Here is a 17,187-nt window from a genome sequence, read left to right on the forward strand (position 1 = left end):
TCAGCACATTGGTGCAAGGTTATAGTAGGTGTCAAATGGGGATGGTCCTCACTTCGCAGAGGAAGGAAACACAGGAATGCCGCAGTGCCCTGGTCCATCTCTTTGGTGATGTCTCAGTAGCTAAAGGCGACCTGCAGCAAGAGCAGGGTATGTGTGAGACACACACAGGGCGCTGAGAACCACTTTGTACCAACTCCTCCCGTTAGAATGCCTGATCCTGCCTGTCCCGGGGGCAAGCCCTCCGGTTAAACGGCCAGGCTGGCGGCACAACCCTTCCTGTTCCTTGTCACCCTTGAATGAGGTGCAGCCAGTGACCGGCGGAGCTACGGGCCGTCCTTAGGGCAACCACCACAGCGGCGACACAACCGGTACGCGCGGCCGCGGGGGGCTCCAGTACGAGGCCGCGCCAGGTCCCGCCCCGCCGCCTCGCCGTCGCCAGGGGTAACCGGGCCATTTCCGCCCGCCGCCAAGATGGCGGCGGCGCCGTAACCTGGAAGCGGTCGCTCTCCCCGCGCCGCGGCGGGCCCGCCCCCGGTGTGCGGCGGGAGGGCGGTGGGCGGGCAGTCCCGTGACGGCTCGGTGCGCACAGACGGTGGCCGGCAGGGGCGGGCGGGGAGGGGGGGCCGAGCAGCGCCTCGGGAGGATGGCGGAGCCGCACGGTACGGGGCCGCGGCGGGTTTGCGGGTTAGGGGGAGGCGGCGCCGCCGCCGCCGGGGCAGGGCTGAGGCGGCGGCTGACAGCGGGCGGGGTGGGCCTGGCGGCGGCCGGGAACGGCGGCGGCGGGAGGCCGCGGGCACAAAGGCGGGGAGGGCCCGGGTGGCAGGTAACCGAGCGGGGGGCGCGCCCCGTGCCGCCTCAGCGCGGGGGGCGGCGGCGGCAGGCGACGGGGCAGCCCCCGGGGCAGCCCCCGGGACTCCGGGCACCGGCACCCGGCGAGCGTGTGAGTGTGTGTGTGTGCCCGTGCCCCGGCGGGGCAGCCCCGCCCGGCACCGCGGGGCCCGGGGCAGGTGGGGCGGGTCGGGCCGGGCCGGGCCGGGCCGGGGGCCGCCCGCTGCGAGCGGCGGGGCCGGGGCGGGCGGTCGCGCCGCTGGGCTCGGCGGCAGGGCTGCCCCGCTCCGCCGCGCTGCCGGGCGATGGCAGCGACCAGCCGCCGCCACAACAACAACAACAACAGAAAGAAAGGAGGAAGCTCCGCTTTACAGCTTCACCTCTCCTCCTCCCCTCCAGCTCCCGGTACCGAGAGCTGGCAGAGAGCAATCTAAGGGACTTCGCGTGTGTGCGGTGGCACTGACGCTCAGGGTAATGATTACCGGCGCTCAGGGTAATGATTACATCTGCCTCTGTGTGTGTGAGTGCTGTCCCCCACCCTCTCGAATAGGCGTGAAGCTCTTTTCCTGTTTCACCCGATGTATTTATTGTGGCAGTTCTGATGGAGCCGGACAGGCAGAACCTCCTTTCAAAAGTCATCGCCTTCCTGCCTTAGCCAGGTGATTTTCCCAGTGTTTAAAACGGAGAGGTGTTGCAGAGAAAGCCGTGTGACAGCTTATTTGTGGCCGTAGAAGGTGTTTTCACCGAGTTGTATGTATGTTTCTCTAGGAAACGGTTAAAAAGCTGTAGTAATCTTAGGAGAGGTGAACGGCCGTTGACTAAAATTGCGACTGGGCGTGAGCTGTGCAGAAATTCAGCAGAGCTGAAGTTTGGTGGAACTGGCGCTGCCTGACTTTACCCGCTTATTTAGGAGCAGGTATGGACACGGAGTAAAAAGTCACAGTGTGTGAGCAGGCAACTATCAAGTACTGAAATAGTGTGGTGATTTTTAACTGACGTGGTTGAGCTGGGACTATGGAAACATACGTTCTGCTCAGCTCTGCACATGTGCAGACACTTTTGGGGCAGAATATTCATGATCAAGGAGTTGTAATTGTGCCTGTTGTCGTTGCTGCAGTAGTTGATTGGCATTTTTGTTGGTCTATCGGAGCAGAAATTAAGATGGTTTTAGTAATTACCTTCATAATTTTCTGCTGTTTCTTGTTTACACGTTTGACTTTCTGCTTATTGTTGTTTTTACCTTCTGAACTGTGCCTTTTTTATAATCACTAGTCATTATGGGATTCTTCTATTTATAAAATCAAGGGCTTAAAGTAGGTGGTGGTCAAATTAAGTTACACTTATTTACAGCCATATTTCAGGCATATGTTTTATGGTGATCTTGATATAATCCTAGTGTGGTTTTGGGGAGGATTTACTGTATCCTATGAATTTGTTATTACACTGTTGTGCATACGTTTTAATTTTAGTAACACCCTTATCCTCTTAATTCCTGTTGAATGATTTGGGTTTGACTGTTTTGGCTTTGAATGTAATTATTCTTTGCGTTGGATGAGTAAAATGGGAGATTACTAATTTGAAGCTGGACTCCTTTTGTTTTAGGCTGGTGTTTGTCAGCCATCAGGGTTTCTGTACGTGTGGCAAGGCAAAACGTGTACATCAGGCAAAACCAATTTCATATGTAATCTTGTAATACAAAAAGATTATTCCAGACAAAGCTCTCCTTGTGTCCACAGCCTTCCTTTGAGGAATGCCGAGGACTCCTCAAAGAGGATGCTGTCTTTTGCCACGTCCCTCTATTCTGGTCTTTCTAGAAATGTTAAACAATCCCCAACGTTTTGTCTTAGGGGTGATGGCAAGGGTAGGGTTGATAAACAGTGCTGATTGCGAATAGCTGCTCTTCCCAGTCTAGTTTTTCCTTTCCAGCGTGACATATCTGTAAGGCAGGAGGTGCTGGGAGGGGCGTTCCTTTGTTATGTTGACACTTAAATCGCATTGACGGGTGTATTCTCCTCCAGGAATTCTGTGCGATTTGAAGGGATTCCTTCAGACGAGGAATATTTTCTCCAGCTGTCTGCCTGCACCCTTAGCCTGTGCGCAGAAGTGAATTGCTCGGAGGATCGCTCTCTGTGTGTGTGCCTTTTAGGAAACCCTGGGATTCATTGTGACTTGGCTGTGGCTTTCTAGAAAAGATTGTTTCTGCTGAAGCAGGGTGTGTGTGGCAGTCTCGGCTTGTCACTGCGTGAGCTGACCTCTGTACAGCACCCCTGCAATAGGTGGATGCATGTGCTGCTTGCGTGTGTGCATGGTGCTCCTGCATGTTAATCGAATTAAGGCTGTAAAAGTATCTTCTGGTTGTTACGAACATGAAGGATCACGTTTTGTGATCCCATCTTGACAAGGCTTGAGGAAGCCCTGCAAATAACTGAGCTATCTTTTGGGAAGGTTTAAAATGTCGATAAGGAAATAAAACTGCATTAAGAGATATCAGATGTTCCAAAATACTATTGTGGAGATTTTGGGTGGGCGCTAAAAGGGAGCTGTGTCTCTCTGGCAGCAGTGTCTAAAGAAAGATGAAAACTTGTGTGCGTGGAGGAAGGGGAAGGCAGCACTCGCCCCTTCTTGTGTGCCTCAGCCCCAGGGTGGCTCACCCTTGATGCCCACCTTGTCCCTGCCCTTTGGGTGACTCTGCTTTTCCTGGGTGCAGGGCAGCTTGTGGCCCATAACGTGTACCCGCACCCGCACCCAGCGCTCCGTACCCTCTCGCTCAGCTTGGCCAGTGGCATTTCCCACCCAAAATGCTTCGAGGTTCTTTGCTTTTTATTTGATTTTCTTATTATCCTCCTGTAATTGAAGCGAGGCTTGAGGCTTGCTTTCCTGCCTGTCATTGTAATACCTTGTATTTGTTCTTACTGCATGCAACTGCATCTCAGAGGAGATATTTCTGTTCTCTCTCTTTCTGATGGGTTTGTGTGTGAGAGAGAGGGCTGGGAAGGACACCGTGGTGAATATTACATAGCCAGTTGTAACTAGATTGTAGAGATAAAAAGAGTCCTTGTTTACATTATGATTGTACCGGCTGACATATTCTAGTCTGTTTGATACAGGAGTCTTGTGTTACAAAATGTACTGGGATAAAATGTAACAGGTTGTATAATGAGCAGGTAATGTCTTCAGTGACCTTAATTTGCTTGGTTTTTGATGCATTGCTTGGGCTTGATGGTGTTGTGAAATAGATGTAACGTACTGTTAAATCTGGGCATTCTCTGACACCAGACTGGGTTCAATAAAGGTGTTTTCAGTACAGCAAAACAATGGTTTCCAGGTAAAAGGGGAATTTTAATTACTAAGAATTTTTCCATCGTTACCCTCCAGGTAATGGATGTATTTTGTACAGAAATCATACAGTGTTGATATTTTCTTTTAAAAAAGTGTTTTCAAACTACATTGTTAATTTTAGTCTGTTTTAAGATTGTTGCAGGTTAAGAAGTGCTTTATCTGTGTTGCTCTAGAAGAGAAATACGTGAGAGAACAGAGCCTGTCATGTAATTGTGGACATGCTGACTAGCATGAGAATATGTTAAGAGGCTGTGAACTGGTGTAGGTAAATACTGGGATGCATGGTCAGACTTCTTAAAACAATCTGTATACTTGGTTCTTTTAGTACTGTTTTACTGTTAAGGTTTACATGGAAGAAAATAGGGAAGACTTTAAGGTATTTCTTTGCTTTTGGTTTCTCTCTACAAAAGCATCCTCTTCTTTCAGAGTGGATGTACATTAGATCCTGATTTGCACACCTGCTTCCCTTTATGTTACAAAACGTGCTGGAGAGTATTTTTTGCCACAGGAAAGCATGCAGCTGGTTTGTTTTATTATTATTTTAGTATAGTTGAAAGTTTGCTCCTTGTCCGTTCATGCTGTTGGGGTGTTGCAGAGAGGAGCAGTGCTGGGGAGGGTGAGCTCTGCCCCAGCCCAGTTGTTCATCTTGAGAAACATGCGACTGGTGCTCGTAGTAAGTTGATTGTAGCTTGCTCTTACCTTTGCCATGCTAATCCTCTACGTGCTTTTGTGTCTTAAAATGCTTCATATTCTGGAGTGGTCCAGCAGACAGTATTTCCGCAGAGCCCTGTTGATCCCATGGATATTGTATCTGGTTCAGCAAACCTGCCTACCCTGTGGTCGGAGGCTTTTTGTTATGCATGCATCCTAATTGTTCTTCTGTTGGCATTGTACGTAGGCTGAAGGGGCTGCGCACCAATGCAAATAGCCTTTCTAATACCTTATGCATTTGCATTATAATGGCTGCATAAATATTGCAGCACGTCTCAGTTCACTCGATGCTTTGACTGCTCGGCTTTAAAATAGGCTCTTTCTGTAGCACAGATCTTGTTCGTGGTTGGGATTGCTTCGCGGAGGGGTTCTGAAGCGCATCTTTATTAAATAGTGAAGCCTGTTTGCGCTGAGGTGCAATTTTAACTCGCCCGTGTTGCAGTCTCCCACTCCTTGCAGCCCACAGGTTCATACAGGCGCTTGGAGGAAAAAAAAAAAGCAAGCTTAAACAGTTTTTCACCAACTATTTCTAAACTCACTATATTTGGGGTTGCAAAACATGTTTGCTCGAGACTTGGGTTTGCATTCATTTCCAGAAATCCTATAGATGTCTGTGGGAATATTTTACGCATAAGGAATGTGAAATAGCGTGCCATCATTGTTTCGGTGCTGAAACATTCAGTGGCTTATGACTATCTTTGCCAGAAGCACCCCAATTTTCCTTTGAAAGTGTTGATACAGTGATGTGACTGAAAGGAGACGCTTTTTGGGAGCTGGTGGCAGGTTGCCATCCCCTAGCTGTCAAAAGTTAGCTTTACAAAGTTGTTAGAACAGCGATTGGTATCACTTGCTTGACTCGTAGTGATTAGTAGCTGCATAGAGATTTTTAAATCATCATAGAATGCCATATGTTGAAGGTTTGGATTAATTTCTTGTAGCTACAGCCTTGTTACTAATGTATTGTGACAATTTTTGGGAAGGGTAATATATTAAACTATTATTTATAGTTTTTGGCTACTCAGTTGTAATCCAGGGTTCACTCTGGTTTACGTGGTTTAGTTAGTGGAACCTACAGCAAGAAAGGTGTATTTAAATCAGATGTTCGTGTTTTTAAGACTACATCTAATGTTAGCATCCTGTCACTCTTTCACTTGTTTGCATGCTTCAGAGCAGTGGTAGTTGTTCAGGTTCAGGATATGATGAATGACCCTGCTGTTGGAACTAAAGTTAAGAAAACAGTTTTCTGAAACAGTAAGTGATAGTATTGCAAAACCCCATAAATTTGCTGAGAACTTCTGTATGATGACTGGTGATTCACTTATAGATGAAGTATTCTGCATTGTGCTGCAAAAAACATACAAATGACTATAATACAGTATTTTTAACACTCTGTCAAAACCTTGTGTTTTGTCTACTAGAAGTTTAGAATATTTCTAGTGATGGGCATGAAAATACAAGGTTAAATGATGTTGAGTGAAAGAATAAAAATAATCTTGAAACCCTGATACCCGAGAACCTTAAGCTGTAGTATATGTATACTCAGTAATTACCCAGTAGATATTACAGATAATGTTAGTGTAGTACCTCCAAAAATATGACAAAACCACTTTAGGATTTGCTATTGTATTTAGATCTGTGTTTTCAGTGTTTCCATCCTAATTAGAGGTTAGTATTAAACTGAAATTGAAGATGTGTTTCAATGACAGTTTGAATGGTCAGAATGATCCATTGGTCTGGCAGTTTGTGTTGACTGGGAATTAAAAGAAATGTATTTATTACTTTTAAGTAGAAATACCTGACTGGCAGCCAGAAAGACCAGGGCCTGGCGTTTATTTGTAGCCAGGTACAGCAATGATCCCAGGGAGCTGGGCTTCTCCTTTTTCTTTTCCTTTCTCTCGCCTGTATCCCAGTCATCTAAATCTTGGCAAATAGGGATTTTGCTCTCTCTCCATTATGAGGCTCCTCTCCTGTGACTGGCAGGAGTGGTAACCTGTGTAATTGTAGCATGTGAACTGTCCAGTCTTCTGTGTAATAAGATTTCTCAACTGTTGTGGTTTTTTTTTGATGCTGAAAGTTAGGATAGAATCTGTTTTGTAACATGCAGCGTTAGTCATGTTTATTGATAATTGTCCTGGGAGGAAACACTTGTACTCTGTCTAAATGCTTAAAAGCAAAAATACCCTTTTTTACTGTTTTAGAGGTTGCATAGTTTTGTTTTTTCTTTAACCAAAAGAAAGCAATTCAGTGTCACTGTAACTTAAAGCTTGTGTAGCACAGAAGCGAAGGTCCTAGTAAATTTGTAGGTAGTTCGTTAAAGCTGTACACACAGAGCAGCTGCAGGTGCTGCTGAGTGAAGTGCTTTGTGCCGTGGAAGGATTCAGGTTCTTAGCTTCAGGGGTTTTTTTTCCTTCATGTTACACCTAATCCAGCAAAATACTGGAGTTTATTCCGTCATCATTTAAAAAAGGTAAACTAAATCCTATAATCATTTTCAATGTCTGCCTTCCAACTCAACCCCCCCCAAATCAACCCTCAGCCATCCAAGACAAGGAGATAATCAAGTAATCCTTATTCTCTCCGTTAGATGAACTCTTGTATTTCTGAAATTGTGATGTTAGAGTTTCGTGCTCTTTTATATTCCCCTTCCCCCTCCTCCTTGTGTTAGCCACTGCAGAAAAGCAGAACTGTGTGTTTCTTTCAATTCCAAGGGATAACCACGCAGAGAGGAGTGGTCTTCAGATTGCTTTAGATACTAAGTCCTGTTTAGAAGCGTTTAGTTACATGGAGTCACTATGTGTCGCAGAGAGAAAATGACTTCATTAGCAAACTATATGGCTCCTGGAGGCATCAGGTGGCTCAATATGTAAACAAAAGTCCAGAGCAGTCAAAAATAGATCTTTATAAAAAGAAATAGTGCAAAAAAGTGACCTCCTAAACAAGGAAGTGAAGGGCTACCACAGAATCTATCTGTGGAGTCCTGCAAAGTGCTGATTGTAGCAGAATATGAAGGACTTACCGTGAAAACCCATTTTGCTCTTGCTTCTGACATAGCATTTAGAGTACATGATTTTTTAAAATGGTTCTAGAGAAATGATTGTATGATCAAAGGGCTTAAAGCCAAGAAAATCCTATAAAATATGCATAATTTGGTGATTTGCACCATTTTCTTATTGAAGGGATGGATAGGTTAAATGAAGCCTCAATTCAAATGTTCTTGTTAACATACTAACTCTGTAACACAATTACTTTTCTAATAGATCTTAAAATCCGATGGCTATTGCACAGTACTTGAAAAACCTAAAATAGTTCTTATTAAAGAGAATTTGATAATACCGGCAGTTACATGAGCTATATTGAATTGAAGATTCTGGATGATTTCATGAAAAGGGAATTTTATGTTAGTAAATAACACGAATTAAGAAACCTGGGAACTTGTCTTTGTGCAGCAGGGTTTGTTCTGGGAAGTCTCTCTGACTCTTTTGAGCTCCTGCACAGTGTGCAGATGATGGCAGATTTCAGGTGATCGTGTTTGTTTTTCACGGTGGGCTACACATTTGCTTTTTGGGAATACTCAAACAATTGTTTGGCAGCTTTCTTGATAGCATATTGTGTGTGGTAGGCCTAGTTAGGAAGGAAACAGAAGTTTAAATATTATAGCCATGAGTTGTAATTCATACAATAAATACAACAACCTGGGTTATTTTTTTTTCCATGACTTCATCCATAAATTTATCTTCTGTGTTTTAAGTCATCATTAGGCATGTTTTTACAGTAGTAATTTCTCTCTTTCCCCATAAGAAGGCTTCAGATAAATATTGGTAGTTATTTCTTGCATTTAGACTGCACACTGTCTTGTCTTTTAAAACTGGTTCTTTACAGTCCAGCTCTTTTGAGAAGCCCTAAGTCATACCCAAGCAGCTATCGGGGTTTCAGTTACATGCTCTCACTGTAGTATCATGTTTTCTGCTTCTGAGATGCTGTTTATTGAACCAATTAGTTGCTGGGTCCAAGCCAGAACTTTCTCCTGAAATCAGAATTAATGAATAAACAAATGACACTGGGAGGGTTTCTGTTCCTAACGGGCAGTGACAGTTAACGCGTGACAAGGACGTGGTTTGTATCCTGCAACCTCGGTGCCGGTGTGTGTCTGTGCCTGTACTTGGTCCTGCCAAAATCAGTGGGGTAAAATTCAGAGTATGGATCACACGTTCGCATCATAGATTTGATGGTATGTCTGTCTTGGAATGTTTTTGAAACCATTCCAACTCCTCTGTAGTCAGCAGATGGGATGCATACGCCTTCATTAACAAGCAGTTAACTCTGCTGGTACGACTGAATTTTCATCACGCTCCGGGTCTCTGACTTGGCTCTTTCTGCGTTCCAGCTCCCACTGTTTGTTCTGCTCTCTCCAAGAAGAAATCGGCACTAGCATTACATGCTCCTGCCCTCCTGTGGTAACGAAACCCTAAATGTTTTTCTCGAAATCAGGTTGTGTAAAAATAAAAGAGAACGAGAGGAGAATAAGGAACTAGTTTTTCTCTTCTGAAGTAGCTGCATGCATCTCTCAAGATGTATTCTTGCTTTTTGTGAAGTGTTCTGCTTCAAAAGCCCTGACAAAATCATAGTCATGTCTAAACATGCTGTTACAGTATCAAGAACACCGTGAAGCCTTTTATAGCTTTGAATTAACCTTCTGGCCTTTTTAGATGATATGCACTATCCGTTTTGCGTTAGAATAGAGAAACTAAGGCACCAGAATTACAGGGGAGATTAGCAGCTGCAATGGGATTGCTCTACCTTCCTTGCTGTGAGCTGGTGGGAGCTGAAACCCAGTTCCAGCAGTGCCTTGAAGAGCCCGCCTGGTGGGGTGACCCATGCCAAGCTCACCGTGAGTAAGAAGCAGAGGTGGATCTAACTCCTCGCTCCTTCCAGACAAGTGGAAGGTGGAGCAAGGCAAATGGGTGTTAAGCCTTTATTGCCATGAAATTGTTGTCAGCAATGAAAGCCATGGAGAGCAGCATGTTAGAGCTTTGAACATGCGGTGGGATAACAAGGGGTCATGTTGCCCAGAAGGATCCTGAAGTGGTTGTAGTCAGTATGTGACCTCTTGTTTCTTTAATGATCCTCTGTATTAATAATACATATTTAGTATATGACACAAAGCTGCTGTCATCTTAGTTTCAAAGCTAACGGTATATATGAACTGTGGATATACTCCTTCAGTCTCTTTAGGCAAATGTTTATGTGTTATTCTCAACATGTAAAGTCTTGGAACGAGAAATCTGTGTTTGTCACAGCTTTCACTCCTGTGACTTCCAGTGTCTACTGAAACTGTTGGGGTTTTTTTTTCCCCGCTTAAACCTGCTTCTTGTTAGCAGGGAGACTTTCACAGTTTGCACACCGTTGTTTCTTCAGGCCAGCTTGTTGGCTGTCTTTCAGTAAAATTTAATATAAACTGATAAGTTGTATACCATGGCAATCTAAAAGTAAGCTTTAGAGCTGCTTCTACTGATTTTCCCCATTGTTTTGTATTTTTACAATGTCATTTTTGGTCCCTCTTAATCTTTGAAACCACTTAACAGTGAAAATACATTACACACTGTTCCCACAAAAAGAAGTGCTCCAGAATAAGCTTTGGTGATCTTTGCTGTATAAATTTCTTACTTTGTGGCACAGAAACAAGTTCATTCAAAGCACAAGGTTGTATGGAGCATGAAAACTACTCATTGCTACTGCTTGTCTCTGTTCCCGTATCCTGGGTTAATGTATGGTATTGCTGCCTCCAGTCATCTTAGCCAAGAGCATGCCCGAGCTTTCTGCAGGTAATGGCTTTGACCATTGAGTTATTCTGTTTAAGTCAGTCTAGAGGTAAAAAGTTCAAATGAAAGTAGGGGGAAAGAGCACAGGAGGTTTGTATGTGAGTGCTACTTTTAAAATGCCTATTGTTGTCTAATGATAGAATCACGGAATGCTTTTTCTAAATAGAAATCTCATAGTGATTTGAACTTTTCCAATGATAAAGCAGTTATTTGTCATGTCTAGAGGTGATGAGCAAAGGAGGATGAGCTAGAGAGGGTTCTGTATGGGTTGTGTGTGGCTGTAATGAGTGCGCAGACCCTTTTCTCCCTATTAAGAGTCAGTTTTCTTTCCTCTCTAAGCAACTTTCTCAAGCAGTGGAGGGCGAGATGGGCAACAGTCTTGGATATTTATTTTAATTATGATTTTTATATAAATTCAGTGTTGTATAACCTGGTTCATGAACTAAATGAGAAACTAAGGATCTAGTTAACGAGTTTACATTTGTGGGGTTGTACTTTGATGGCTATTCTGTATGTACTGCAGGTGTGTGTATGTGTTTTCATCCAGTACAAACATGTGCTGCTTTTCAGTTACCAAAAGCAAATGGGCAGAACTTGGTTAATGAATTAATTCTGGAAATGTTACTTTTTGCCCAGTTTTTGACCACTTTTCAGGTGGCTGCTCTAATATGAGGTTTACATTGACTCTTTATAATAGAGATGGTAATTTCAGAACCCAAACACTTAGGATTAATTTGGATTTTGATTTTCCTTGCTGCCAAAACACTTTACCAGCTAGCAAGTGCTCTGTTATCAGTCAGATGGAGGGGAGAGGTGGTGTGGTCCTTTTTCTTCATCTAATGTGACCCATAGGCACTTCACATCTCTCTGAGAGTATTGTTTGGTTTTGATTATTATTAATATGCAGCTCTGAGCACTGCCTAGCACTTGCAGCCTAATGTAAATAAAATATCCCAGCTTGAAAAGCAGTGACAAATGGAAGCTTAAACACGTGGTCACAGAGCAGACTAATGAGCCAGAGCAAGGAGTTTGGTTCTTCTAAATCAAGCTTTTCTTTTGCCTGTAAGGTTCACTTTTCAGTGTGAGGTGTTCTCATATGCTGGCACTGTTGTAATTGTACCATTATGAGTTTTTTTTATATATATATATATATATAAAGGGGAGGGAATTACTTTGCACTGTTTGTGAAGTTCACCAAATTCACTTATGGATCACTCCCAGCTTTAGTTTGGTATTTCTGATGAGGTGTAGTCGTTCCTGAAGTAGTGGTGTGGCTTTTATGCAAATCTTGTAGTAATCGAAACAATATCTAGAAATAATGACAAATTGAGAGCTCCTGGTAATAATACATGTGAGGAAGAAATTTTACCTGGAACTGGTGATTTTTTTTGTTCCCCACAACTCAATTTAGATTTGCCGGTTTATTTTAAGGTATTTTAAATAAGACTTCAGGATTTAAGCATGCTCATTGTAACGCTGTTGCTCTCTAGAAATACCTGGTGTGTGTGTGTCCCCTGTGTTTAGGGAAATTATTTTCTTTGGGCTTGATGTATCCCTTAATCTAAACAGTATTCTATTGATTCAGTGTTTGCAAACCTATTTGAAAGGAAAATCCAGGAGGTGCTGGGTTGATGTTGAGGTATGGCTGTAGCTTTTACTTCGTGTTAAAGTGTTCGTGTTAGTTCTAAGACGACATTTTAGTTGCTAGGCTCCTAATAGTTAAATTTCAAAGAAAGCACAGATTTTAACAGCTCAAAAAACCCCGTTTAACCAACCATGATCATATTTTCTTGCAGTAGTCTCAAATGTTAATGTTTTTCTTGAGATACCTATGGTGAATAACAGGTCTCCCTACCATAGTTTCTTTAGTGGCGAGATTCAGCTGTCCTCTGTTGGCTTCATACTTGCTGTTTGAGGGTAAGGATGTGCAAGTTTTTGAATGTTCTCATAAAAGAGAAAAGCACTGTATCGCTTAGCTGAAATAGTGAATTTCTACATTCTTGTTTTACTTTAGCACTGCACTAAATAATGATTTTGCTGAAATATAATCTAATTTCACTGCTGGCTGAGTTGCTGGGGTTTTTTGTTTGTTTGTTTTCTTGAGTTGTTCCTTAGTTCTGTGCCTGTGTTTTGGAACTGTTTATCGGTATATGAATGCAGGTCATTGGAATAGTGACCAAATGCAATTACTACTTGCAATTACTTCTGATAGCGGAGGGGAAACCCAAATAGGTGCAGCCTGTAGGGATCTTCCTTTACCCGAGGGGGTCTGTAACAATTCCAATTTTACGGTATACTGGATTTGTAGTAGTATTTAAATTGGTTGCTGATAGTCGATAACCGAATCCCAAATTCAGAGGAAGATCAGACTCTAACTGATGCTTTTTCATCTAGGTTTTATTTTTGCTGATCTTAATGTAGTGTGGAGAGTGAAACGGCCATTGTCGCCTGGCTTTTTCTCTCCTAGGCATTGAAAATCCTGCATCAGTGGTGCAATATGCACATATCTGAAGTCTGATTTATGATCACATGAGCTCTGTAAGGCTTGTTCTTAAACAATACCCCAAGCCTTTTAAGCTTAGTTTTAAAACTGATAGTTTTCTGGTTTCATTTCTGCTGAAGTTGTTTGTAGGGATATTTTGCAATTCTTTGTCTTGCTCTCATTCTCATGGCAAAATGTAATCTTCTAAGTGGTGAATGTTAGCAGGTTCTGTTTCATTCTGCAGATTTTTGATTCCATTTCACATTCAAGCTTCTCTATTAGCATCTTCATATGTTGTATATGCCAGCATGAATATCATGTGGGAGCATGCAGGGCAGCATGGCTTGGTAGGGGTCCACAGGCCAGAGCTGCCTTGTAGGGCAGTGGTGTGCTTCCTTTTTCTGAAGAAAGGGTGGAAGGGCTATTTGGGCAACAAATGCTTTGAGCGCTGAACTTTTTCTTCAATAACACTTTGTAGCCTCATCTAGACACACAGGTACCATGGCCAAAGGATGGAGGGGATAGGGATATTGTAGCACATTCCTACAGAATTGTGGTGAGCTTGTAAATATAAGAGAGGAAGTGCACACACAAAAGCATTTTTTAGAGATGTCACTTTCTTCTGGGGAGAGATGAACAGCTCTTGAATTAAAATGATGATAGTTTATTAGCAAATGTTAGAAGTAGAAAAGAGATGGTACTGCATAAGATCAAATATGCCTAATGCAGCCTGCAGTGAAGAGCCCAGCTATGGCAGGGATCACCTGGCCTGGCTTTAGTAACATTAATGTTATTTGCTTTGTAAAATAAGCTAGAGGTTGATTGTGAGAGAAGAGAGCAGTGAAATAGTATCATCTGCACAGATCTGACATGAGGAATTTAGGAGGTACAGAGCAGCGCACAGTGTGTCATGCAACAGAGAACATGGTTAAAACCTCTTTCTCTCTCCTGCTTCCAAGTGGTAGTCCTTGCAGACACAGATCAGATTTAGACTTAGCAAGCAAGAATCATTTTAAACTAAAATTTCCTTCTTCGCATCGTCTCTGAATTTGATCCCCATAGGCTGCTGATTGAATATAAGGTGATTTTATATGTATCTTCATTTAACAAAAAAATAATGCTATAACCATGCATTTTAAATTTTAACTATTCTTTAATACTAAGCCAGTACTGACAATTGTCAGACCAGTTACATTACTCACTGTCCATTTAAGAATTAGGGAAGCTTTTGGTTTGGTAGGAGTTTATGTGGTACAGGCAAGCGGTATTCAGCTGTTCAGACTGCAGCTCCTTCTCCACCTTCTGTTTGAAGAATTATTGTCAGGGAATGTCAGAAGGGGAGGAAGGAGGAATTGTGGAGGAGAAAAGCTGCCTCCCTTTGCACAACCTTATGTCCAAGAATCACAAGAGCTGGAGGCTGGTAGGGAGGAGAGGGTTTCATCATACACATGCAAATCCGTCAACCCCGCATAGAACAAAAGACTTGATGTAATTTGGCTGCTTCTTGCCTTGCAGCAAAGGGAGGGATGGAGAAAGGCTTGGGACAGGGTGGAGGAATAGAGCACTGGCACGTTGCACCTTGCTGCAAAGGCAGTGTATGCTGAGCAGGTGGCATTGGCTGTGCCCTGTTGCAGGGGACGCACCAGTTGAGGTCCTACTCCACAAGTCTTCTCTAGTTCTGTTGTCCTGGCTGTCTGCTACCCCTCTTCAGTCGTTATTCCTGTACATTGTCATACACACAGTTCCCTGCAGCCTGTACCCAGTACTCCTGTCTCCCTTCAGGTAAATGGTGGTGTTGTCATGTCTCTTTTACCTGTACCTGTGCTTGTTCTCTCTTCCTGACCCTTTCAATTTTCCTGGGAAGTGCCATTCTGTGATTTTTCTTCACCTTACTATTTTGAGAGTAGTTGAGTAAAAAAGGAACAAATAGGTAGCAAGTATTTGTTAAAATTAATCAACTTTGTTGTTAAACTAATTTTTATATATTTATTTTTAGAGGTTCAGGTACCTCTGCAGTGTTTCAGTTTCTTCTTTCTCCTTCAGTTCAGGAGCTTTTTTATCTCACTTCCTCAGGTATTCTCCTTGTATCCTCTTACTGTTTGTATATAAATATAGTACCCTGATTTTGAACATATTGTTCTGTGTTGTCATACTAAAAGTTGTTCAGTCCTTGTAGTCGGTTCGTGAGTCTGTATACCTTTTCTGAGTGCTTTCTGCATGTGTCAATTACTTTTTGGATTACACTTCTGAAAAGGGCTAATTCCCTTTTAATCTACATTACTTCAACCTGTGCTACTCGTGTCAATGTTGCTTAGGTGGTTGAAATGCCCATCTCCTGCCCGTGTGCATCAAAGCATCGAGGCTCCATTGCTTGGCGAGCTGTGCGATGCGCTGCGGGAGCCTGCGAGCGGTCCTCGCCTCTGTGCAGCTCAGAGAGGAGCACGTGTGGGCAATCCAAGCGCCGTGAATCATCTGCTCTCAGCTTGCACCATCCGGTGCAATCCTCTGGTTCATTTATTTAACACATAGAGATTTTGCAAGGCGCAGGTATCTGGAGGCCAGCAGGTGTGGTGAGGCTCTGTGTTGTGCCTCAGCTAGTGTAAAGGTTGCATTTTTCTTAGTCATTTGTCTTACAACTCACAAACAGATCAGGTGATTCCTTGCAGAGTTACTTAGAATTTATAAACGAAATCTGGTTTTTGTCTGAAATGAAGGGCAATAAGGTGCAAGAATGTCGTTCATTATAAAGAGCCGTACAGCACAATTGTCTTTAATATTAATTTTGCTAGCATAATGGTATGAACTTTCATGTAGCTCTAAGCTTTTTCACATTCCCATTATCTAATTGATTAGAAAGGGGTGAGGTAAAAGGCTTATTATTACATCGTATTCGTACAGCGGCATTTAACTCAGTTTGCGTGTCTAATTTTTTTTCTATGTATGTCTTTTATTTCAGATTAACATTGTTGCTACTTTCTACTTTTTACAATACACAAACCTTTCAAGCGTGCTAAAGAGTAGATCATGCAGTTGATTTTTGGCAAACAGAAATCATGTTTTTCACTATTTCTAGTAAAAATGTCATTGCAGACCTTTTGTTTTTTAGGGGGGGAAAAAAGATGCCTCATCTGAACAGATTTTGAAGAATCTGCTTGGAAGGGATCATAGTGGTTTTCTTTTTTTTTTTTTTTATCCTTTTTGAAAGAAAACATCTTGTTCCTGTGAAGATACCCAATTTATCATGCATTTTCTAGAATTGTTAGTGTATGTGAAAAGATCTTTTAATCAGGCTCCTAGTTATGAGCAGAATAGTGTTCAGTGCCATTTGGAGGCTTTTGGGTGTCAGGCTGAGGCTTAAGGTGTTGCGTGGGTAAGGCTCCTCGGCAGCAGGAGTGAGCATGAGGAGCATTCATGGGCAGGTCTGGCCTTCACATGGGCCTTCACAGGAGGGTGAACAGAGCTTGCTTTCTCTTCTCTGTTTCTTTCAGTTTTATCTTCTATCCTGGGAAAGAAATCTTTGGGATTGTCTCTGGAATCTGTGAGAATGTGGGTGAACTTGCAAGAAATGTAAATGTTGGCATTCTTGGGTTTTGGGGTTTTTTTTTGGTAATGCTAATGCATTGAATGTTGATGGGGGGGGGAGAAACTATGTAAAAACTAAATAAAAATGCTCTAAGAAGTGACAAAAATTAAGTTTGCAATCTAAAGCAGTCAAAATCAGGTGTGAATGAGATGGCTTCTAGTGCTTTAGGTGATTCTGCTTGTCAGGATGTGTTTAATACCTCTCCAATTACTACATACTTTTGCCTTCTTGAAGACCCCTTCTCCATGAAGTGCCTAGGAGCAGGAGTGGTGCTTGTTGACTGATTGCCATCTCAGTATTTTTATATCTGTGATACAATCTCTTATGTGGATTTTTAAACCAGCTGCTTTGTACCTGCCAGCATCCCATTTCCACTCATGTTCCAGCTCCTCCTCTTTCTCCCTTCCCGATATTTCTCAGCTTGC

General features: G+C 42.9%; 1 protein-coding gene across 6 annotated transcripts in view; it reads left to right on the plus strand.

The window, feature by feature from the left end:
* Positions 1 to 447: 447 nt before the first annotated feature.
* SHOC2 (SHOC2 leucine rich repeat scaffold protein) overlaps positions 448 to 17,187 on the plus strand; it is a 72,101-nt gene continuing 55,361 nt past the window's right edge. Inside the window, exon 1 of one of the 6 annotated variants that reach the window (XM_030486278.1) lies at positions 448 to 579. The gene's annotated coding sequence lies outside the window, so the exon portion shown is untranslated. The other 5 variants (XM_030486279.1, XM_030486276.1, XM_030486280.1 and 2 more) reach the window with 5 other exon arrangements.

The sequence above is a fragment of the Strigops habroptila genome, chromosome 5 (genome assembly GCF_004027225.2).
Source record: "Strigops habroptila isolate Jane chromosome 5, bStrHab1.2.pri, whole genome shotgun sequence".
NCBI classification, from domain to species: Eukaryota; Metazoa; Chordata; class Aves; order Psittaciformes; family Psittacidae; genus Strigops; species Strigops habroptila.